Source organism: Periplaneta americana, chromosome 4, assembly GCF_040183065.1.
Source record: "Periplaneta americana isolate PAMFEO1 chromosome 4, P.americana_PAMFEO1_priV1, whole genome shotgun sequence".
Lineage (NCBI taxonomy): Eukaryota > Metazoa > Arthropoda > Insecta > Blattodea > Blattidae > Periplaneta > Periplaneta americana.
This window is the reverse complement of record NC_091120.1, coordinates 207,921,033-207,947,838: the sequence shown is the minus strand read 5'-3', so window position 1 is coordinate 207,947,838 and position 26,806 is coordinate 207,921,033. Positions and strand designations below refer to the sequence as shown.

Below are 26,806 nucleotides of genomic sequence, written 5' to 3'. Positions count from 1 at the left end.
ATTATTATTATTATTATTATTATTATTATTATCATTATTATTATTATTATTATTATTATTATTATTATTATTATCATCTCTGTACGTCGATCCTTGTTCAGCAGATGTGCGAATAATGCGGTTAGATCTTCAATTTAAACTCACTGATTTACAATGTGATGTTAAATGAAAGCTAGATGTAAGGACTTGACAAATGTTGAACTTTCAAATCTTTGCCAAAAAATAAATATCCGAATCTTCCTTCTTTCGCTTGTCCTGTTGAAGCCCTGTTCGCTATAACTTACGTTTGTGAAAATTATTTTTAACAATGAAAATAGTAAAAACCTAATTTAGATCACGACTGACAGACAAATACCTTCGTGATCAACTACGACTGATTTTGAAACTCTATCGCAGACACATTCTGAAGACAGTTAATTTTAGGTTGTGATATTGTGTCCTATGTTTTCTTGTTCATTTCTTTCTTCGTTACACGTACTAAACATTAGTTGTAGCCTTGTACTGTACAAAATTATATTTAAGTGCTTGACGTAAGGAAAATGAAAATCCGTTAATAAGTCAGACAGTTGCTTCACTTCCCCTTCGGGTGTCCGCCTCCCTCCATAGGTGCTATGCACGTTGCAGGTTACACAGTGGCTCGGCGCACGATGACATTTTCGCCACGGCTGATGTACATTAACAGAGTGCCACCCGTGAATTCTAACCGAAGTAGCCCGAAATCCAAATGAGGGGGAAGGAAAGCTTGAAGAAAAATTTAGCCAACTTCGCCAGATTTTGAATATTAATTTAAATCGAATGTTGAAGATATTCATTGGTTAGCGACAACACTACTTAAAGAACACTACAGGATTTAAATTAAAATAAAAAGAAATAATGCGGGATGTACTGAAGAGATTTAAATATGAAGTAATGTACCGGGAAATATAATGTAGGATTATTCCAACAAGATCCAGCTGCAATTACAACGGATTAGCGAGGCCCTGGCGTGTTTTGAACTGTACAGACAACAAGAATAGAAGAAAGACTGCAGACAAACAAATGAATATTATGAGCGGAAGATTAGGAAAAGAGACATACGCAGAAAACAAACGACTGCAGACAGAAGTGGCTACGTCATACGTAGAGAATGTCAGAGAGCAGAATTCCAGGAATACTGCCCGCTGCAAACCTGAAAGGAAAAGAAATGAACCGTGGACGCCTTGGAGAGCACAACTGTGAGCAACGCTTCAGATATTTTGCGTGTTGGAGCACAATTCCATTCAGTGTGAATTTCACTGGTTTGCTACCGTACGTAATATTATAAGACTTCCCATCTTGTCGAATTATTCAGAGAGACGACCATTCCCGTGATATTTTAATAAGAATATTTCTCGAATAAATAAATAAGTACTAAAACGAAGACACCACAAATACAGTAAAACAGACTACGATATTAAGTTGCTAATTTTATATTTCATTGACCTGCATGGAATGGCCTCCTGCAATATGAAATTCATCAGTAACATTTGAGAATAGATGTAGAAATTGTGATTAGAGAAACAGCAAAATTAAACAAATATTTGAGGTTTAGCGTTTTATTTCGAACTAGGTACTTTGATTTCGAAAATTTTATTATCAACAAGATAGGAACTCTTGTGATATTTTATTAAGTATCCAAGACATACAGAGACACCTATACTGTAGACTAGTGAAATCAAAACAAGCACATTTTTCTGACCTTGACGTCGTGCGCGGGCATCAAGCGCTAGGTATGGAAGGAGGAAGGGTTGTGTATATGAATAAGCAGCCTGTTCGATAAAGAAAACAGTGGTGCACAAACTTCAGACGGAACGTGAAATTTTATGTCGTTATTTTTATATGGCTTCTTTCTGTTTAATATTATCTATATAGTCTGTAAAACAAAAGTACTAACACTGATTTCTTAATATTGTACTTGTGTTTTAAATCTTAATAACATAATAGAGAGTTAAGAAGGAATATTCACTTAAATTCCATAGTAGTACAACTATACTGTACTAAATGGATGAAATACATCATTCATAAAGAAAGTGATATCCCAAAAAAATAGATTGAGTATGACATGACAAGTTGGAATTGATATTGATGGTACCTTTAGCCTTATAAAAGTAATCAATAAACCAATGAAAACAATATTACAGTACAAAGGAAAGTTACCTACATAGGTGCTGTATATGTTTTAAGTGTAACTAATATTACATAACAAAACTCATATCGCATTATGCTTTTAAGGTGCTATTGGTGAGCAACTTCCTATCATCAGAATATTAAATTATTTTCTCGAAATCTGCTGAAGCTATAGAGCTGACATTTTTATAACACATGGGTACGTATCTTTTGCTTATGATGTAACAGTAGTTTCTTTGTTAATTCATTTCCTTACAAACAATTTCCATGCGAATATTTTCAAAATTTCCAATACACTATCTTCAGTAATACGTGTATACGGTATATTAGATTTACTAAAACATTCTAAAAGCCTATCTATTTAGTAGCCTTAGAGAATGTGTTCGTAAATCTAATATACCGTATATACGTATTACTCAAGATAGTGTATTGAAAATTTTGAAAATATTCGCATGGAAAATGTTTGTAAGGAAATGAATTAACAAAGCAACTACTGTTACATCATAAGCAAAAGATACGTGCCCATGTGTTGTAAAAATGTCAGCTCTATAGTTTCAGCAGATTTCGAGAAAATAATTTAATATTCTGATGATCGCAAGTTGCTCACAAATATCACCTTAAAAGCATAATGCGATAAGAGTTTTGTTATGTAATATTAGTTACACTTAAAACAGATACAGTACCTAGGTAACTTTGCTTTGTACTGTAATATTGTTTTGATTAGTTTATCGATTGCTTTTGTAAGGCTAAAGATACCATCAATATCAATTCCAACTTATCATGTCATACTCAATCTCTTTCTTTGAAATATCACTTTCTTTATGAATGATGTGTTTCATCCACTTAATACAGTATAATATTATACTACTATGGAATTTAAGTGAATATTCTTTCTTAACTCTCTATTATGTTACTAAGATTTCAAACACAAGTGCAATATTAAGAAATCAGTGTTAGTACTTTTGTTTTACAGACAATATAGATAATATTAAACAGAAAGAAGCCACATAAAAATAACGACATAAAATTTCACGTTCCGTTTGAAGTTTGTGCACCACTGTTTTCTTAATCCAACAGGCTGCTAATTCATATACACAACCCTTCTTCTTTCAATACTTAGCGCTTGCTGCCCGCGCACGACGTCAAGATCAGAAAATGCGCTTGCTTTGACACCACTGCACTAGAGTATGGAGGCGGTCTGGACTCCAACAGTACGTTAATGGTGCATCAGGCATGTTTAGGATGGAATCATGCTAGGTCTTTGAACATCCCTAATTCTTATCGATGGCAACCTCAATGGTCCCCTATATATTAGGGGGATTCTCCAATCTGTTGTGCAACCCTATAGAATAGCTGTGAACGATAATTCCATCTTACAACATAACATACGGAAGTGTTAGGCTTCCTTCAACAGAACGACATCTTGCAGATGGATTGGCTGCCCAATCGCTCGACACGAATCCTGACCCGCCTGACAACAGACCAGCGGCGGATTTTCAGGGGAGGCAAGGGAGGCCGAGCCTCCCCTAATATTTTACCAGAATACAATATGGCAGTAATAATTCCGGCTGAATTAAGATCACAGACAAGTTACAGCAAATGACGAACATTTTTCCTTTTATATTAATTTTACTATTCACTACGACTAAGATGTAAGTTACGTAAAGTCGACCACATTCAGTTGGTGATGCCGGCTCGCTATACTGTAGATAGTACAAATAATTCGTACTGAAAAATAACAGATAGCGCTGTAACCTGTGTAGTCGACATCTAGCAGCCTGCAGTGTCTGCGAGAGCGGGAGAGAGGAGTCGGCTACATGACGCTACTCCCCGGTAACCATGACAACAGCAGTTCAACCAATAAGATAGCTGGTTAGAAGAGTGTTTAAACTTAATAGAACGCGCGAGGGGAGCCGATTTGGAGACGTCCTACCCACTGCTGACAACTGTACTGCTTATAGTCAAGGCTAATTTCGGCTGTATTGGGAAGCTCTTTCTCTTTCTCTCTTGGTTTTAGAACACTGAGTCACGTGTTGTTAGTTTTATCTCCCTGCGTAAAAGTTTTCATTTATGTTGTTAGATTTTCTCTTGTTTGGGGATGTTCCTGTTATTTTATTCTTTTGTGTTACGAGATGTATTTATTTATACAGTACATTAAATATATCGAGAGTTTAGAAACAGATGCAGATTTGTCTCTAGCTTCTTCTAGTAGCAGTTGTTCAGTATGCTGTGATCTAATTGATCGGTTTGCGAAGAAAGAGGAACGTCCAGTCAATTTGCTGTAAAATTAGACTGTGTAATAGTTATGAGCAAGCCTCGTATTCTTAGGTTCGAATCAATTTTGTTGCTATCTCGTTACTCTCGAAATATTGTTTTTCTTGTTCGTTTTATGTAGCAAAGAGTAACATTATTAAATGCAATATGACCTAAGAAGACCTAATTCGTAGGTTAGGACTTAAAGTGTCCCAAAGAGTGGCCATCTTTACAAGCCGTTGTAATATATTAACAGTATGTTGTTTATTTTTATTTTTTTCCCGTAAAATCATATAAATTTCTAAACATAGATTTAAAATCCTAAAACATAAATTGGAAAATCTAATTTTAATTTCTTAAAATCTATGAATTCTGTGCTTGGTAATGATATATATTATATTTTTATATTCTCATCATTCACGTCTTGGCCTCCTCAACTTTCAAGCCCACCGTCCGCTACTGCAACGGACACGAAGTTATTGAGGCAACCGTTTAAGAGTGGGACAAGAAGGCCTTCATGACGTAATAAGAGGCATGCCGCGAAGAGGACCAGAACTCTATAATGTCAGGAGAGGACATACTTGCTACTAAGAAAGTAGAAGTGTCCAGAGGGTTACATTTTTGTTGTGTCAGAAGAAATACAATAAGCTACTCTCAGAGTTGGCAATCTCTTTTTATCAAGTTCACTTGTATTTTATTCTTTTTTGGTTTTCACAATATTCATGCACAAATTCATACCCAAGTTATTGATTTCCAGTAAGCAAAACTCTTGTTGATGTGTGTATGTTCCCCGTTTCAGAATTCAACCTGCCTTACTCGAAAGAAAGGATTTCGCTCCCAGCCTGCAGACTGAAGGCAGCCAACATTGGGAATCGAACACACTTCCAACGGAAGCCTGGCAGCAGCTGGATGCTTTCTGCGAGATCCGCTCTAGTCCATTAAAACGACCGAGCTGTGCAGGCGTGTTGATGGTGTTGCCGGCATTAAGGGGATTCCAGCCGCCGAGCGCCCGCAGATTAACTATTGCACGGAGAGTACAGGCTTCGTGAATAGCGAGGGCACAGCTCTAGCTAGCATAGCATTCTTATGCAAGGCCATCTAACAACGGAAAACAAGTTGCTGTCGTTATAACAGCGATTCAACTATTTAGTATTAATGTGATGCACACAGTCCGTTGCTAGGGACGATGTGCATAGCAACGGATTCTTATGCAAGGCCATCTAACAATGCGGAACAAGTTGCTGTCGTTATAACAGCGATTCAACTGTTTAGTATTAATTAATGTGAGGCACACAGTTCGTTACTAGGGAAGATGTGCATAGCAACGGATTCTTATGCAAGGCCATCTAACAATGCGGAACAAGTTGCTGTCGTTATATCATCGATTCAACTGTTCAGTATTAATTAATGTGATGCACACAGTTCGTTACTAGCGAAGATGTGCATAGCAATGGATTCTTATGCAAGGCCATCTAACAATGCGGAACAAGTTGCTGTCGTTATAACAGCGATTCAACTGTTTAGTATTAATTAATGTGAGGCACACAGTTCGTTACTAGGGAAGATGTGCATAGCAACGGATTCTTATGCAAGGCCATCTAACAACGCGGAACAAGTTGCTGTCGTTATAACAGCGATTCAACTGTTTAGTATTAATGTGATGCACACAGTTCGTTGCTAGGGAAGATGTGCATAGCAACGGATTCTTATGCAAGGCCATCTAACAACGCGGAACAAGTTGCTGTCGTTATAACAGCGATTCAACTGTTTAGTATTAATTAATGTGATGCACACAGTTCGTTACTAGGGAAGATGTGCATAGCAACGGATTCTTATGCAAGGCCATCTAACAATGCGGAACAAGTTGCTGTCGTGATAACAGCATGCACTGTTTAGTATTAATTTTTAAATTATAGATAGAAATGGAAATCTCATATAGGACCTATTTAGGTTGTCTAGAACAACGATATCACGCCAAGCACTAAATTATCGCTCTTTAGGAACAAGATCTTTGGGCCGTCCGCTGAAACGATGGAGTGAAACCTTAACAAACCACCAGGCTTAATACGTGATAGGAAGAAGAAGAAGAAGAAGAAGGAGAAGAAGAAGAAGAAGAAATAGTATTAATTAATGTGTTGCACGCAGTTCATTACTAGGTAAAATGTGCATAGCAAAGGATTCTTATGCGAAACTCTTCAACAATGCGGAACAAGTTGCTGTATTAATAATTACACCGTAGTTAGAGGGAACGTGCCTAAATTATGACGCACTCTCGTTACATGCCAGACGTGTCTACCATTAGCTGTGCTGTATTGGATATCCGGTGCTTCCTGGAAGCCTTCATTACAGGCGAGGAGCCACACCACGCCCTCTGGTACGCTGTACACAGGAAGTATACTCGCCTCCTGCATGGAAAGTTCAGAGTTCGACACTACTTTCATGGATTTTGCTTGCAATTTCAAATTGCTTTCGCTGTGTCTCGCTCATGACCTGACAAAGGCATCCTCCACCCACGTAGTGAAGCTCCACAGAGGACGCTTATTAAATTTGTTAGGTAAGACGGCTGTTTCAAGGAGGCAAATGAATTCTGCAGTAATGCGATCCTCGGAGTGGCTGTCAGCCTGGCCGCTAGCGCCGCCGTGCGATTTCGAACACGAGGAAGGAAATGAACAGATTACAAACTTCGCCTTCCTCCATTGCCATACAAGAACTGAAGCAATTGAACTAAAATAGCCGGGTTTGTTAAAACCGGTAAGAGGTTTATGTTCGATTCATATTTTTCGTATCTCTATGTACCCTTTCCCCTGCCTTAGTTTCTCCCCTCATATCCCTTTATGCTTTAGCTGCCTTAGCACGTCAGGCACGTATCTTGCGAAGTTAGCACAATGTTTAAAGATTATATTGAGGAAATTTTATTTCGAAACTAGCCGTACCCGTGCGCTCCGCTGCACCTGTTAGAAATAAATATAAAGTAATTACATAATAAAAAAAGGACGTTTCATCCAGGTAACATTCGTGTTTGTTAGAAGGCTAAATCGTGTGAATTTTAACACAATTCAATTGAGCATAGTTAAAATTTGAATTATAAAATAATGGATTGCTAAGCTAACGTACTATTACTGCATACTAAATCAATACACTCTCGTTGTTCGTTAATTCTCTAAGATTAAAATAAGTGTGTACATAAATATTATTTTAATAAATACAGAAAACGAATGTACAAAATAGCCTATCAAGTTTTCTGTGCATAAGAAGCTATTTTAATCTTACCTGTCCTCGATTTACTCAGACGTTACTGTAATAACATTATAGCATTATGTCCATCTAGAGAAACTACACTTTCGAATGGTGAAATAATAATTAATTATACAAATCGGTTAATTTAGCTTCCGATATTACTTCCTACAAACACAGAAACATCCTCTGTAGGCTATGTTTCATAGCTTTCGATTATTGTTGTCCAAGGCCACTTATAGACCAAATCATTTCTTCTTATTTCATTGCACCGTCTTAGATGGCGTTATTTTAATTTTAAAACTCATTTATCTCATTTAATATCAGTTCTATCAAAATTTTGTAAAGAATAAAACTTATCGGAAATCATTTTTAAAGAAACTTTTGTTATGTAACATGTTTCACAAAAATCAATAATAAGCGAGATATTTCGATTTATGTAATTCAGGCCCCCTTATAACCTCCCTTTTAAATAAAGTATTTTGAATGCCATATAGCGTAAAATCTAAGTTACAACGAACTTAATTTATATTCCAATTTTCATATAAATCTGTTCAGCCATTATCGCGTGAAAAGGTAACAAACATCCAGACAGACATACAAACAAAAATTTCAAAAAAGCGATTTTCGGTTTCAGGGTAGTTAATTATATATGTTAGGACCAATTATTTTTTGGAAAATCGAAAATTACCAGAAAAATTTCGGCTACAGATTTATTATTAGTATAGATTCCGTCATTAAGCGCCCCAAAACAATTAAATAGCATGGTGCCACGCTACTGTTCTTTATAATCCTATAATTTATACTTCATTTTCCGAAAATAATAAAAAATTTAATTTTCATTATTTTTTAAATTTTATTCCCTGATGTTAAAAGATATGTTTGCCCAAATTTTATTTCAAAATTCCACCAGGAAGTGCCCCCAAATAATCATTACACGCCATGGTTCCACGCCACTGTTCTTAATAATCCTATATCCTGAGCATCTGAAAACAGAGTCATCGACTATCTTCTACGGGGTTCGGCTAATTGATACCCACAGCGAGTAGGTGGGTATCATCACACGTGGTTAACACTCAGATTTTATGTAATACAATTTTAACTACATCACTCATTTGTCAACAAACAATGAGCAGTATCGAAGTAAACCGGTGAAATGAAAATATATTTTAATAAAAATGAACTGTAGCTGATTGTGCAAACACTCTCACCTCTATATGTTCAGTAGGTGTGACCAAAACGATTGTGTGAGGATCTCAATTTACACTCCTACTAGTGGCTTGTAAACTAAGTTCATTAGACGTTCAAATAAACATTTATTTTCAATAAAGAATACCAGACATTTTGAAAGTTATTTGCTTCCATAATAATGAAACATACTCCCTCTGAATGTTTTTTTATGCTAAATACCTTTTCTTCAACCCATCCACCTTCAGTTTTTGAGTTTCAACGCGAAAACGCAAGTAACAATATCTGGACGATCAGTGGGTTTTTCATGTGGGAGTAAAGCAATAGCTATTTCAGGTCATTGTGGATTGTAGGTGAAAGTTAAAAAAAATCAGGTTTGCTATGCTTTCGAACAATAGACATAGCAGCTTGGTATAGCTGCTGCATGTAGAGCTTGAAATGTAGAGGGTGAAATCATTTTATCCTGTTAAGAAATCTTGCTGAAATGATCGGGAGACTACAAAATTTTGTAGGCTTCTTATTTTATCAGTAAGTAATACCTTTTGGTCTTTCCTTAGGAACTGTAATTTTTGCGTTCTCTCGAGCCAATACTGAAGACAATGGCGCATATAAATATCTGCACTACACCGCCATTAATTATATGGAAAAGATACAACCCCACTTTATTAATAACTATAAAAATACTTGAATTTTAATAACAATATTATTATCTTATGTAAGTTTTGTAGTTAATACATGTATATATACTATATAGCCGCCACTCAGTAAATTATTATAGAAATGAAGATCTAACTTAAGATATTCTCTACATCTACTTACATCTACCCCAAAAAGTTTCACTTTCATATCATCAATATAGCATTAATACGCATAATTAATGAAAAATAGTCGCATAATGACATTAGCTATAATAATATTTAATTTCTAATGGTAATAATGTCATCAAACCACCTCAAGTTTTGTAGATTTTAATATTCAATACACAATTGCACTCAGAAAATTACACACGGTAGAATCAGACTTGTAAATTATTTTTAGTAAGTCTTGAAGTTTTTAATAACCAATTGAATTTGAACTCTAAATATGTCAGCAATCCTGCAGGTCATGGCCTTCGTGTAATATCCTATTGTTTATTGTAGCGTGTGTTTTTTTTATTCTCAAATTCAATTAATTCTCAAAACTGACTAAAGATGGATTTTGGAAAACAGGAAAATAATGTAAGAAAACTAACGCTTCACTGAAAGTTGCTATTTTTCTGAAAATCCTTGGATGCCAGGCTTCAAAATGACGGGTCATTCATTAAAATCCGTTCAGCCGTTTTCCCGTAATTTCCATTACCAGTTCAAATTATATATATACAGATACGCTTTTCCCAACACACTCGCCTGCATTGCCAACAGTAATGGCAGGTCATAATGTACTTCCGTGTCTTCTAAATATAACCATGAAAATGACAATTTTTACGTCCCATACATCTATTACATGAAACCAAAGCCTATTCCTCAATGACAGAGGCTGTAATTAGAATTGCCTTCCGTGAACATGTTGACCTTGCACCGGCTTTGAACCTGCACAATCTCAGTGCTAGAGCGATGGCGGTAGCCACTAGGCCGTGGGTTCACGTGTTATCGCGTCACGTCCCCTGAGCGCGCTGAATAGCTGCAGGCAACAATGCAAACAAAGGCCGCAGCCAGCTGTGGAGTTCCGCGAGGCGTTGCTAGGGCGCCAGGGCTGACACTGGAGACGGAGTGCCATGCTGACCCCATGCCACGATAGTAGGGCAATGCCAAATTTCGGCTTAGACCCGAAAAAAAAAACAATAATTTACATTCATCACCAACAGAAAACACATACTTACTTACTAACTTACTTATTTACTTACTTACTTACTTACTGGCTTTTAAGGAACCCGGAGGTTCATTGCCGCCCTCACATAAGCCCGCCATTGGTCCCTATCCTGAGCAAGATTAATCCATTCTCTATCATCATATCCTACCTCCCTCAAATCCATTTTAATATTATCTTCCCACCTATGTCTCGGCCTCCCTAAAGGTCTTTTTCCCTCCCTCCTCCCAACGAACACTCTATATACATTTCTGGATTCTCCCATACGTGCTACATGCCCTGCCCATCTCAAACGTCTGGATTTAATGTTCCTAATTATGTCAGGTGAAAAATACAATCCGTGCAGTTCTGTGTTGTGTAACTTTCTCCATTCTCCTGTAACTTCATTCCTCGTAGCCCCAAATATTTTCCTAAGCACCTTATTCTCAAACACCCTTAACCTCTGTTCCTCTCTCAAAGTGAGAGTCCAAGTTTCACAACCATACAGAACAACCGGTAATATAACTGTTTTATAAATTCTAACTTTCAGATTTTTGAGAGCAGACTGCATGAAAAAATCTTCTCAACCGAATAATAACACGCATTTCCCATACACACACACAGTACATAAATAAAATCATTTACAGTAATAGGCACCAAATAAGAAGATGAATTTCAGCTCCTTTATCATGTTGTGAAATATATTACTGTTTATAGTTTATTTTCTTCAACTATTATTCAACATACATATATAGTGTAAATATATATGCCTCGAATAAAATCATAAACTTTTCGTTTTCTGAATTCTACACAAAACGCAATCCATGCAATCCCAAAGACAGAAAACTTCGCTTAGAAATGTCACGTCATAAGTAAGATATATGCGGTTTATTTTGAATAACCCATATTATAAATATGCTGCAGGTATGTTGCGAAAAGTAAATCTATGCCTAATATAGATCATGAGGATCCAGGGTTTAGGCTGCTAACTTGTAAAAATTCCGAATTAGTGGAAGTAGGGATATCAGTTTAGGTCTACAGGCTTAATCAAACCAGGGCCATATTATGTAAATTGAAAAATTCTATGGCCTCGTCCGGAATCGAACCCGCTACCGTTGCCTTTGTAGCGCAGCATTACCGCCGCGCCCCACGGGTGTTGCAATCATTAATAGTATTGATTTTGAGTTGCAAAATCTGCATTTAAACACGATACAGTATTAATGCTACAAACACATTAGTGGCATACTCTACCAGTGTATTGAAATTAGTTCCATTTAACTCTAAAATTTTAACATCTAGCTTTAGCAACTCACGCAAGCGTAGCAAATGCGTTTGAAAGGGATGAAACGCACCAGTCTGTCCAAAAGTTTTATCTTACGAACTATCTAAAACCGTTACATTTACCAGTTCATTCTCAGACATACAATATATGTAATATGGAGAAAGGTACTGGTACTGTTTTGGATTGAATCGCCAGCATCTGTTTTTAAATAAGAGAACGATCCATTAATTTTTACTAACAAATAGTAAATTATTTTATATGCATCATTTGCGGAGAAAATCCAACCAATAGTTTCATAAAAATCGCTGTACACAGACAGACTAGTACTAAAATTATTATATTTCATGTACATAATTCCCTGATAAATTGACTCGTAGATACTGAATATGAACAAAATCCGTCCAATAGTTTAGTAGAAATCGCTGTACACAGACAGACTAGTACTAAAATTATTATATTTCATGTACATCATTCCCTGATAAATTGACTTGTAGATACTGAATATGAACAAAATCCGTCCAATAGTTTAGTAGAAATCGCTGTACACAGACAGACTAGTACTAAAATTATGATATTTCATGCACATCATTCCCTGATAAATTGACTCGTAGATACTGAATATGAACAAAATCCGTCCAATAGTTTAGTAGAAATCGCTGTACACAGACAGACTAGTACTAAAATTATTATATTTCATGTACATCATTCCCTGATAAATTGACTTGTAGATACTGAATATGAACAAAATCCGTCCAATAGTTTAGTAGAAATCGCTGTACACAGACAGACTAGTACTAAAATTATGATATTTCATGTACATCATTCCCTGATAAATTGACTTGTAGATACTGAATATGAACAAAATCCGTCCAATAGTTTAGTAGAAATCGCTGTACAAAGACAGACTAGTACTAAAATTATTATATTTCATGTACATCATTCCCTGATAAATTGACTTGTAGATACTGAATATGAACAAAATCCGTCCAATAGTTTAGTAGAAATCGCTGTACACAGACAGACTAGTACTAAAATTATTATATTTCATGTACATCATTCCCTGATAAATTGACTTGTAGATACTGAATATGAACAAAATCCGTCCAATAGTTTAGTAGAAATCGCTGTATACAGACAGACTAGTACTAAAATTATTATATTTCATGTTCATCATTCCCTGATAAATTGACTCGTAGATACTGAATATGAACAAAATCCGTCCAATAGTTTGGTAGAAATCGCTGTACACAGACAGACTAGTACTAAAATTATTATATTTCATGTACATCATTCCCTGATAAATTGACTCGTAGATACTGAATATGAACAAAATCCGTCCAATAGTTTAGTAGAAATCGCTGTACACAGACAGACTAGTACTAGAATTATGATATTTCATGCACATCATTCCCTGATAAATTGATTTGTAGATACTGAATATGAACAAAATCCGTCCAATAGTTTAGTAGAAATCGCTGTATACAGACAGACTAGTACTAAAATTATTATATTTCATGTGCATCATTCCCTGATAAATTGACTCGTAGATACTGAATATGAACAAAATCCGTCCAATAGTTTAGTAGAAATCGCTGTACACAGACAGACTAATACTGAAATGATTATATTTCATGTTCATCATTCCCTGATAAGTTGATAAATTTTGCCCGATGGAATAATGAAAATTATATTGAAATAAGTATATCTAGAAAACTGTCCCTTTTTAGCATCCAGATCGTTACATATGAAGCTGGTGAATATCAATTGATTTGACACTGTCTGCTGTACTGCAGTAACTGTCGACCTTGTCACAGTTAATCTTGCTCTGCCATCCTTTGTCAGGACCGTGCATAGTAAAATAAGGCAAATTGTACCAGTTTAAAATACTTTTTCCAAAGAGTTATATAAAGGTAGACACCTGGGCTGCTGTGTGGAGTTCCCAAATCCAGCATCCATGAGTTGACTTGCTTGGAGTAGGTGGGCAAGGGAAAGCCATGGCCAAGAATCTGTGGGTTTCAAGTGAATCTCACTTACTTACTTACTTACTTACTTACTGGCTTTTAAGGAACCCGTAGGTTCATTCCCGCCCTCACATAAGCTCGCCATTGGTCCCTATCCTGAGCAACATTAATCCGTTCTCTACCATCATATTCCACCTCCCTCAAATCCATTTTAATATTATCTTCCCATCTACGTCTCGGCCTCCCTAAAGGTCTTTTTTCCTCCGGCCTCCCAAATAACTCTCTACATGCATTTCTGGATTCGCCCATATGTGCTACATGCCCTGCCCATCTCAAACGTCTGGATTTAACGTTCTTAATTATGTCAGGTGAAGAATACAATGCGTGCAATTCTGTGTTGTGTAACTTTCTCCATTCTCCTGTAATTCATCCCTCTTAGCCCCAAATATTTTCCTAAGCACCTTATTCTCAAACACCCTTAACCTATGTTCCTCTCTCAAATTGAGAGTCCAAGTTTCACAACCATACAGAACAACCGGTAATATAACGGTTTTATAAATTCTAACTTTCAGATTTTTTGATAGCAGACTGGATGATACAACTTCCTAACCGAATAATAACAGGCATTTCCTATATTTATTCTGTGTTTAATGTCCTCCCGACTGTCATTTGTATTTGTTACTGTTGCTCCAAGATATTTGAACTTCTCCACCTCTTCAAAAGATAAATTTCCAATTTTTATATTTCCATTTCGTACAATATTCTCGTCACGAGACATAATCACATACTTTGTCTTTTCGGGATTTACTTCCAAACCTATCTCTTTACTTGCGTCCAGTAGAATTCCCGTGTTTTCCCTAATCGTTTCTGGATTTTCTCCTAACATATTCACGTCATCCGCATAGACAAGCAGCTGATGTAACCCGTTCAATTCCAAACCCTCTCTGTTATCCTGGACTTTCCTAATGGCATACTCTAGAGCAAAGTTAAAAAGTAAAGGTGATAGTGCATCTCCTTGCTTTAGCCCACAGTGAATTGGAAACGAATCTGACAGAAACTGACCTATACGAACTCTGCTGTACGTTTCACTGAGACACATTTTAATTAATCAAGTGAATCTTGGAACGTAAAATTCCATAATAAAATTTACTATTTAAAAATGCGGCAGAAAGGAGTCCATACGTCGAGGAGGCCTGCAATAAGCACCGTTGATAAGACTGTTATGGATGCCAATGGTAGAGTGAGGTAAAAAATAATTCTGAGATAGAAGATAAGGTTTTAAATGCAATACTCAACGGATGACCAAGACATTCTCTCAACTTCCAAAGGACAACTCCGAAGAGTAGCATATACATTACACGAGATCGCTGAACGGTGTTGTTGTTGTTGTTGTTTTTGTTGTTTAGTCAACTGTCCAAAGACTGATCTGAACCGCATAAGTGATACCAATAAGGAATAATTCATGATGCAACTAGGCCAGGAGATAAGGAGATAGTCCACACCTGTGGAGTAACGGTTAGCGCGTCTAGCCGCGAAACCAGGTGGCCCGGGTTCGATTACCGGTCGGGACAAGTTACCTGGTTGAGGTTTTTTTCCGGGGTTTTCCCTCAACCCAATATGAGCAAATGCTGGGTAACTTTCGGTGCTGGACCCCGGACTCATTTCACCGGCATTATCACCTTCACCTCATTCAGACGCTAAATAGCCTAAGCTGTTGATAAAGTGTCGTAAAATAACCTACTAAAATAAATAAATAAATAAATATAATGAGATAGGGTGGCCAGTTCCTATCCCCCTAGCTGGATACTATTGCTTACATATCTCTACAGGAAAATCCAAAGTTATGGTGTTTGAGGGAAAATTTGCAATTAGATCTAAGATAGTCCTGATTAATGGATAATCGAACGATAGACGATTCTACCTTCAAGTGCCAGTTTAAATGACGCACCACCAAATGTAGAGAGATAGGAAAACCGTACACAGTATTGTAAAAAGCAAACATTCCCTAACAAGTAAAATAGTATATTGTTTTGTTTTATTGAGGAATTACTTGTCAATAAGTTTATTACGCACAATATATTTAACTTTATTTCAATCGGTAATTATGTATGGAATTATAGAATGGGGTGGCTCATTTAAATCCAATTTTAATCCACTTTATTTATTACAGAAGAAAATAATTAAAATATGTCTTCATAAACCTATTGATTTTCCATTTCAAAATTTGTTTTTAGACTTTAATATACTTAACGTAAGACAAATTTATTATATTGTATTAATAAAATTCATACATAAAAATCGAAATAATTTTGAATTGTATTCTCATAGTTATGAAACAAAAGGTATGAATTCTTTAAGATTGTTTGAACCAAAATGCAACACTGTTACAGTATTTAATCATAGTAGTAATTTAGGCCCAAGAATATATAACAAATTTATATTTAAATATCCTAATCTTGTCAATTCTAATAGTTCTAGTATTAAATTTAAAAAAGTTATGTATGGATTTTATACAAATTGAAAAATTGTAAATTTAAATTTATATACCATAATTACAAATTGTATTGTATAATTATTAATTTCAATTCAGGAATCCGCCCCTGAGCACGAGTTCTACTCTTTCAGGGGCGAGCTAAAGTTTCTCTGTATATTTTATATTTTATGTTACAATTATTAGTAAAATAATAAATAAATAAATAAAATAAATAAATAAATGAATCCGTGTAATACAGCCCAGTTTGTTGGAGATGCAAGACATCTGGTCAGACTACACGAGAAGTCAGTCAGCCAGAAATTACAAACTTTCCACAACTGTCTGAAGTGGAACCAAATGCATCATATGGCCACAGAAATTAGCATCCAATTTATGAACTTGTGTGAGTTTTGATCCCACAGGAAGCTTTCGTCTTATGATGGTTCATAATTCGTGCGGTTTCACCTTTCAGACAACAGGAGCTCTTGAAAATGTTGTAAAGCCAATGAATTGTCTTCCAAGATTGGTACAGTTCTTATAGAAATGCAAGAGCTAAGGTCAGCTGTGCATGCACCGTTGCGCGGTCCACTTCCTTTCTGAGTGGAGTGTACACGACAAGTATTTAGCTGGAATTTCATCATGCTGAACATTTTTCCGGCCCTGGTTCGCCATGTTTCTTTTATCGGTTTTGTGCTAACAACTCGCAACAGAGCCGGCAGACAGCAAATAATATCACATATCCGACGGCTGTAAAAATATTTATTTATGAAGGACAGTAACGTGCAGTGGCGTTACGGGAGAGATATTAGTTCCAAAGCCTGCTATGGATAAGCGCTAGTGCATTCTTAGCAAATGAATATGAAGTCGTGGAACGTCTGTGATTCAGAAGCGGTTAAGAATGCTATCAGGGAACTGTGACTAAATCTATTCTCACTCAGTATAGAAAAAAAAAAAGCAGGATCCATTCTCTGCAAATGTAAAAGCCCGCAGTTAATAGAAATCGCAACATATCTGTTCATGACAGTAATTATTGTTGTAATTCGTAACTGTCCCAAGTTAAACCTGTCGAGCCAAGTAAAGTACAGAGGTGTGAAAATTATTAGAATAATCTTAATTTCAAAGGTTTTTTAATAGTTCCTTCACGAATATTAATTGAATTGATGAATATTGCTATATATTACTATACTGATGTAGGATATATTTACTACTAACAATGCCGGAAAGTATTGTTGTACATTGGTATTTTTCTTATTTTACAATTGTTATGGGAATTCAGAAATTATTATATTATGTTGGCGGAATTGGAAACATAAAAAATTATATGCACAAAACAGATGTATACGTTCATTTGAACCTTCACAACAATGTAAACGCAAAGAACAATTTGTTTAAAGCATTTCTTAATTGATTTTTTATGTTTCCAATTCCGCCAACATAATATAATAATTTCTGAATTCCCTTAACAATTGTAAAATAAGAAAAATACCAATGTACAACAATGCTTTCCGGCATTGTTAGTAGTAAATATATCCTACATCAGTATAGTAATATTATATACCAATATTCATCAATTCAATTAATATTTGTGAAGGAACTATTAAAAAACCTTTAAAATTAAGATTATTCTAATAATTTTCTCACCTCTGTATTTAGGTATTATTTCGGAATATGTATGGTAAGACTTTCCTGTGTTAAATTTCAACATACCTCGTTTACATATTTCGACCTATTTATGGGTCATCTTCAGAACTGGTCGTTGTTGGTCTTGGCGCCACTTGTTCTGTTTCCTGTGAGGGTGTGTTCGTGTGGTATAGTGTACAGTCAAAGAGCGTGTGTGTGTTGTTTGAAATTCTCAACTTACGAACATCTGTTGGCTTGGAAAAAAATACATACGCATTCCTCCCATTACAATAATTCATACAGAAAAAAATCAAATCGACATAACCCAGTGTAAGCTGTCAATAAATTATCAAAAAAGGTTTGTGGAAACTGACTTGTGTCACTTTTCCCAAGCACTGCAGATATTAAGTATATATTTCGAACTTTTAGTTACATATGTACAGGTTATGTACACATTTTTACGATCATTATTACATAAAAATCCGGCCTCTAGCTAGTTGAGCTTTTACGAGGTTTTTCCCAACTGTTAGGCGAATGTCAGGTAACCTCGCAACAAACCTTCGGTTTTAGCTCGCTAAAATGCCATCCCACTATGATTAATTGTACAGCTCAAAGCACATTGAACTTTCATCGAGTGACTCTGATTTGATCACCGGTCAGGTCGGGATGGACAAGGGAGATGCTGCAGAATTCTTTCTTACAATAATTCCGTTTCCCTGTATGATTCTACCAAGATTTGCACTTCATCTACACTTTCCCTCTTTATCATCACCTCAGTTTCTTTTCTCCATTTCGGACTTGCGACCCCTTGGTATATGGTCATTAGTTGCTGGTGGTAGTGTATGTACCGTAAGCTTTCCTCTGGACACCTCATGGGACAGGGTTTGGGGGACCGCAGAGATGTGTACGTGGTAAAGTAAAGAGGGATTATTTAGGTTGTAGGAGACTTCGGGGAGGCCTGTAGAGGAAACTGTAGAGCAGGAGGGCCTTAGGCCATGCACATCATTCCATCCCGGTTAGTCCAATGGATCCATCCAAGCGGCCTACGTGTGTGGGCCCGTGCCCCTCCCCTTAAGTGGGACCAGTGTAGTATGATCAATAATTCTACCGGCGCTAGATAACCATAGAGTTCATATACTTACTGGCTTTTAAGGAACCCGGACGTTCATTCCCGCCCTCACATAAGCCCGCCATTGGTCCCTATCCTGAGCAAGATTAATCCAGTATCTATCATCATATCCCACCTTCCTCAAATCCATTTTAATATTATCTTCCCATCTACGTCTCGGCCTCCCTAAAGGTCTTTTTCCCTCCGGCCTCCCAACTAACACTCTATATGCATTTCTGGATTCGCCCATACGTGCTACATGCCCTGCCCATCTCAAACGTCTGGATTTAATGTCCCTAATTATGTCAGGTGAAGAATACAATGCGTGCAGTTCTGTGTTGTGTAACTTTCTCCATTCTCCTGTAACTTCATCCCTCTTAGCCCCAAATATTTTCCTGAGAACCTTATTCTCAGACACCCTTAATCTCTGTTCCTCTCTCAAAGTGAGAGTCCAAGTTTCACAACCATACAGAACAACCGGTAATATAACTGTTTTATAAATTCTAACTTTCAGATTGTTTGACAGCAGACTGGATGACAAAAGCTTCTCAACCGAATAATAACACGCATTTCCCATATTTATTCTGCGTTTAATTTCCTCCCGAGTATCATTTATATTTGTTACTGTTGCTCCAAGATATTTGAACTTCTCCACCTCTGTTATCCTGGACTTTCCTAATGGCATACTCTAGAGCAAAGTTAAAAAGTAAAGGTGATAGTGCATCTCCTTGCTTTAGCCCGCAGTGGATTGGAAAAGCATCTGACAGAAACTGACCTATACGAACACTGCTGTACGTTTCACTGAGACACATTTTAATTAATCGAACTAGTTTCTTGGGAATACCAAATTCAATAAGAATATCATATAAAACTTCTCTCTTAACCGAGTCATATGCCTTTTTGAAATCTATGAATAACTGATGCACTGTACCCTTATACTCCCATTTTTTCTCCATTATCTGTCGAATACAAAATATCTGATCAATAGTCGATCTATTACGCCTAAAACCACACTGATGATCCCCAATAATTTCATCTACAAATGGAGTTAATCTTCTCAAAAGAATATCGGACAAAATTTTGTACGACGTCAACAAAAGTGACATTCCTCGAAAGTTACTACAGTTAATCTTGTCCCTCTTCTTAAAGATAGGTACGATAGAGTTGATATAGCGTGGTTAAATAACCTATTTAAAATAACTTTAATTGCTGAGGTCGGTTAAAGTGACTGAAGTCTTGAAGTGATTGGAAATGTCGGCCGTCATTACGAGCCAACACCACGACTGCCCCGGGCGTCTTTGTGTTCCATCCGCTACGTTACACAAAGAACGGACAACAGAATTGTGATGCTATAAAAAGGCGATTTTGTGATTTCCATGGAAACAGCATTTTCCTGTGCCAATAGCAAAAAAAAAATGTTTTAATCTCATATTCGTTTGCTATGTAGCCATCAGCGATTTATCCTGAACTACTGGTCGAATTTTTTTCCTATTCATTGCTTCCAATTTAATTCAACCAGGAATTCTGCAAATGAAATGAAATCATTTGTATTAAACAATCATTCTTTATTTCAGAAAAACTCAGTTTCATAAAATCTGACTTAAATATTTTTTTCCCTTTGGCATATTTATTTTAGTCCTTTATTTTACGACGCTTTATCAACTGCGATTGTTATCTAGTCTGATGAGACCAGGGTTCAGCGCCGATAGTTTTTAGCTTGAGAGAAAACCCTATAAAAAACCTGAACCGGTAACTTGTCCCAAACACGATTTGAACCCTAGCCCGCTCGATACAAGTCACTCCATAGCGGTGGATGATTCTGCCTAAATAAAGTGACGAAGAAATAGCATGGAATAACTCGCTTCCATTTTGTTTTTTTTTTTCTTTCTGTTTTTTTATTGGGTTATTTTACGACGCTGTATCAACATCTAGGTTATTTAGCGTCTGAATGAAATGAAGGTGATAATGCCGGTGAAATGAGTCCGGGGTCCAGTATCGAAAGTTACCCAGCATTTGCTCGTATTGGGTTGAGGGAAAACCCCGGAAAAAACCTCAACCAGGTAACTTGTCCCGACCGGGATTCGAACCTGGGCCACCTAGTTTCGAGGCCAGACGCGCTGACCGTTACGCCACTGCTGTGGACTTCTTTCTGTTGATTTTAAAACACAGAATTTATTTTCTCCGAAAGAAGTTCCTCTGATACAAGTCACGTGATATGTCCCAGACCGAATAGTTCACCCAGAAAGAAGTGATCGATAAGGTGGGAACGATTTTTCTTTATCATTCAATTCATGTATTCATTCAACTATCTACTTATTCATTTGCTTGCTTCTCTTCTTTATCTATTTCTTAATTTATGTATTTGTTTATTCATTCATTCATATTTTAATTATTCACTGAAGTAGCGTCGTTAAACTGTCTTTCCATCTACACGTCATGAAGGATAGACTCTGAGGAACCAACAGCAATGAAGACGGTTATGAAGATGACTACGAGATTGAAAGAAAAATCAGTTACCAATATCACAACCCGGCTCTGGAATTGTCGGCGTCTAAAATGAAAGTTGTAAATTACAATTTCCATCATTTCATTTCATTTATTATTCCCACTTATACAGTATTTGTTATTCTATAGGCTTTATCAATCTCTTTCTTTTTAACTTTGTTAGAGTCTATCATATTTTTTTCACGTTCTGCACTTCGTGTGAGAATAATAATTACTTACTTACTTACTTACTTACTTTTAAGGAACCCGGAGGTTCATTGCCGCCCTCACATAAGCCCGCCATAGGTCCCTATCCTGAGCAAGATTAATCCATTCTCTATCATCATATCCCACCTCCCTCAAATCCATTTTAATATTATCTTCCCATCTACGTCTCGGCCTCCCCAAAGGCCTTTTTCCCTCCGGCCTCCCAACTAACACTCTATATGCATTTCTGGATTCGCCCATACGTGCTACATGCCCTGCCCATCTCAAACGTCTGGATTTAATGTTCCTAATTATGTCAGGTGAAGAATACAATGCGTGCAGTTCTGCGTTGTGTAACTTTCTCCATTCTCCTGTAACTTCATCCCTCTTAGCCCCAAATATTTTCCTAAGAACCTTATTCTCAAACACCCTTAATCTCTGTTCCTCTCTCAAAGTGGGAGTCCAAGTTTCACAGCCAAACAGAACAACCGGTTCCGAGGCTTATTGTTAGGTTTCGTAATAAGCTGTTTCTTACGGTGATGGGTTGTTAGCTCTTCGCCCAACCCCCAAGCTGGAGGACCACCCCGTATCGGCTGTCCGCGACTGCTTATTCAATATATTCACAGCTACCCTCCATATCTGGAGGCCGTCTCCTCTATCCGCAACCTGAGGACGCGCCATGCCGTGGTGATAGGGATCAACAACAACAATAACAATAATAATAATAATAATAATAATAATAATAATAATAATAACAATTTCCTGTTAAGTAATGCTTGTAATTGTTTAGATAGTTTAATGTTCATGTAATGTTATGTTTCATGTAACTTGCTTCCATTTTTTTCGTGTAATTTTGTGTGAATTTTTATTTTATCGACGTACGCTATTTAATATATTTAATGTAGATTTTTAGAACCTGGTTGAATGGAAGAAGACCCGCGACCTTACCTCAGACAGGCAGAATAAAGCTTTCACTACAGCCGCCACTGCTACTACTGTAGATTAGCCAAGCTCTGTAATAGCCATTTTGTTGTCGGTGTGAAAATATATAATAAAGAAAATTCTTCTTAATATAAGAAATATCAATACTAGTAGAGTTTTCAAAACCAAATTAAAAGTATGCTTTTCAGCAAAAACTTCTACATAGTACAGGAATGTAGGCGTATTGACTGTAATTTCAGCTAATTTGTATGTAAATATATATATATAAAATTTGAACTGGTAATGGAAATTACGGAATAACTGCTGAACGGATTTTAATAAATGACCCCTCATTCTGAAGCTTGGAACCCAAAGTTTTTCAGAAAAATACTAGTTTTGACTGAAATGTCAATTTTCCTACATCATTTTCCTAGTTTCCAAAATCCATCTGTCGTCAGTTTTGGGAACTAATTGCATTTTAGCACATTTCAGAATAAAACAAAACACACACTGCAATAAACAATAGGCTATTACACGAAGGCCATGACCTGCAGAATTGCTGACATATTTAGAGCTCAAATTAAATTGGTTATTAAATCTTCAAGACTTACTAAAATAATTTACAGGTCTGATTCTGTGGTGTGTAATTTTCTGAGTACAGCTGTGTATTGGATATTAAAATCTACAAAACTTCAGGTGGTTTGATGACAGTATTACCATTAGAAATGAAATATTATTATAGTTAATGTCATGATGTGACTATTTTTCATTAATATACATATTAATGTTATATTGATGATATGAAAGTGAAACGTTTTGGGGTTATATAAGTAGATATAGAAAATAATATGTTAAATTAAATCTTCATTTCTATAATTTACTGAGTGGCGGCTATATAGTATATATGTATATGTATAATATATAACTGCAAAACTTATGTAAGATAATAATACTTTTATTAAAAATCAAATAGTTTTATAGTTATTAATCAAGTGGGGTTGGATCTTTTCCATATACTTAATGGCGGTGTGGTATATGCGTCATTCTCTTCAGTACTGGCTCCAGAGAACGCAAAAATTACAGTTAATAGGGAAAGACCAAAAGGTATTACTTACTGATAAAATAAGAGGCCTACAAAATTTTGTAGTCTCTCGATCATTACAGCAAGATCTCTTAGCAGGATACATTTCAAGGTACATAGTTCACGAAACATGCAGCAGCTATACCAAGATGCTATCTCTATTGTTCGTAAGCATAGCAAACCTGATTTTTTTTAACTTTCATCTACAATAGCTATTGCTTTACTCCCACATGAAATATCTACTGATCATTCTGACATTGTTACTTGCGTTTTCGCGTTGAAACTCAAAAACTGAAAGTGGATAAGTTCAAGAAAAAATATTAGGCATAAAAAAACCATTCAGAGGGAGTATGTTTCATTATTATGGAAGCAAATAACTTTCAAAATATCTGGTATTCTTCATTGAAAATAAATCTGAAAAATTTTTATTTGAACGTCTAATGGACTTAGTTTGCAGCATTTGCTGTACAAGCCACTAGTATATTTGAATTTGACAAACCCTATTGCAATTTTATATTATTTAAAGGCTTTTTAAATAAACCACAGTGAACTAAAATATGGTAACACGAAAAATATGAGACAGAAGAGGATCCTATGAAGGGCTGATCAATAGAACTGCAGCGCGGGGTCAGCGGTTTAGTCAAGGATTCGAACCCAGTAGAGCTGATACGACATCCGATACGCGACAAAGAACAGCAGTGGCGGTGTCGAGTGACACGCTGGTGCAAACGTTCTCTCGGATCGAACAGCAGTTCCAGGAACTGGCGGGTTAGGGGTGTACAAACACTGCAGACTGCTGCCTCGTCGGATTTCCCGTAAACACGCTTGCGGTATGTCAGGTAGCCGGGATCGAACCGCGTAGGCTTCAAGTGCGCTTTGTGCAAGTTGAAATGCACAACTTATCTGTGGCTCGTGTTACGCCAGCGATCTGGACTTGACTTGACAAAAGACATCCACACGGCTTCCGTGCAACGAGAGCTAGCTCTGCCGTCTGCCACCGAATGTAGTGAGTGGGGAGAGCGAAAAAGCTTGAGAGCGACGTAGAAGAATGTTTTGACAGGTTTCTGTACAGTACGGTATTCTATAAAGCCACATACTTCACGAAACTATATGTTGTCATACGTAAATGGCTTAAAATAAATGTGGATATAACAGAGTGTTAGTCGTAGACTATTACATCAATGTGCATTTTACTGTATACAAGGGGCAATCAATACAATACAATGGTGTTCACTATTCTTATGCAGATGACACAGTTTTACTTTTTGGTGGAAAAACCTGGTATGATGCATATAATAATTAAAATAATGGACTTAAATTAATAAAAAAATGATTTGACATAAATTATATTTCTATCAACGAAAATAAAACCATAATTATTCCATTTTCATTATCTGAAAAATGTAACAAATCTCCTACATCTATATTAAGTATTAAATTACATAATTCTGATTTTTGTCTTATACAGTGTAAATGTCCGATTATTAGAGAGACCTCTGAAGTTAAGTATTTAGGCATAATTTTCGATAATCATTTAAAATGGAACCAACACTTTAATTACCTTTGTAATAAATTACGTAAAATAGTATATTATTTTGTTTTATTGAGGAATTACTTGTCAATAAGTTTATTACGCACAATATATTTAACTTTATTTCAATCGGTAATTATGTATGGAATTATAGGATGGGGTGGCTTATTTAAATCCAATTTTAATCCACTTTATTTATTACAGAAGAAAATAATTAAAATCTGTCTTCATAAACCTATTGATTTTCCATTTCAAAATTTGTTTTTAGACTTTAATGTACTTAACGTAAGACAAATTTATTATATTGTATTAATAAAATTCATACATAAAAATCGAAATGATTTTGAATTGTATTCTCATAGTTATGAAACAAAAGGTATGAATTCTTTAAGACTGTTTGAACCAAAATGCAACACTGTTACAGTATTTAATCATAGTAGTAATTTAGGCCCAAAAATATATAACAAATTTATATTGAAATATCCTAATCTTGTCAATTCTAATAATTCTAGTATTAAATTTAAAAGGTTATGTACGGATTTTATACAAATTGAAAAATTGTAAATTTAAATTTATATACTATAATTGTACAGTAGACATAAGACAAACTGTATTGCATAATTATTAATTTCAATTCAGGAATCCGCCCCTGAGCACGAGTTCTACTCTTTCAGGGGCGAGCTAAAGTTTGTCTGTATATATTATATTTTATGTTATAATTATTAGCAAAATAATAAATAAATAAATAAATAAATAAATAAATTTGTGATCGAATTGCTGGAGTCCTGTCATCCATTATTCCATCCAAACGTGAACGTGCCATTGTTGAAGACAACAGGCGAAGAGGTAAATTAACTGTAGCAGGAATAGCCGGAAGTAATTCTCCGTTCCTACCCTTTGCCAGCCAGTCCCAATAAATAAACGTATCATACAACATTTAACTTTCGAATGCGCATGTGCCATAACGTAATATCTCAGGATGTGGCCTGTTTTAGTGTTAGGGACAGCAGACGGGAGAATCAACGACTATTTTTCACGTCGTGACAGGTAAGAAAAAAATAACGCGAAATCATCTGCAGTCCGCACAGCCAAATCAGAACACACAGCAGTCCTCACTTCTCAGCTTCGGTCGTTACCTGCAATGGCGCTAGTTAAGGCTGGTTCACAATAAACCGGGAACGAGAACCAGAATGAAAACGAGAAGCAGAGGACGTGAATATGAAAATTTTTGATTCACAATAAACCGAGAACATAGACGACTATGCATATCGATATGCATGTCAATAACGATATGTAAAGTCGATATTACGCATTCTGATGTTATTTGTGTATAATTGACCAATGGCGTTCTCTCATGAGTACAAGGCAGCCAACTTAAACACAGGTTAACCAACTTCGAAATTTCAACTGAAACATTTCATTAGGTACGGTGCTATAAATATGCTCATGCATCTTTATTATCACAACCTATTTTAAGTCTACCATAACGTAAAA

At 36.0% G+C, this 26,806-nt stretch overlaps 1 protein-coding gene across 1 annotated transcript in view; it reads right to left on the bottom strand.

The window, feature by feature from the left end:
- gogo (golden goal) overlaps positions 1-26,806 on the bottom strand; it is an 849,136-nt gene that overhangs the window by 474,504 nt on the left and 347,826 nt on the right. The gene's annotated exons all lie outside the window — the stretch shown is intronic.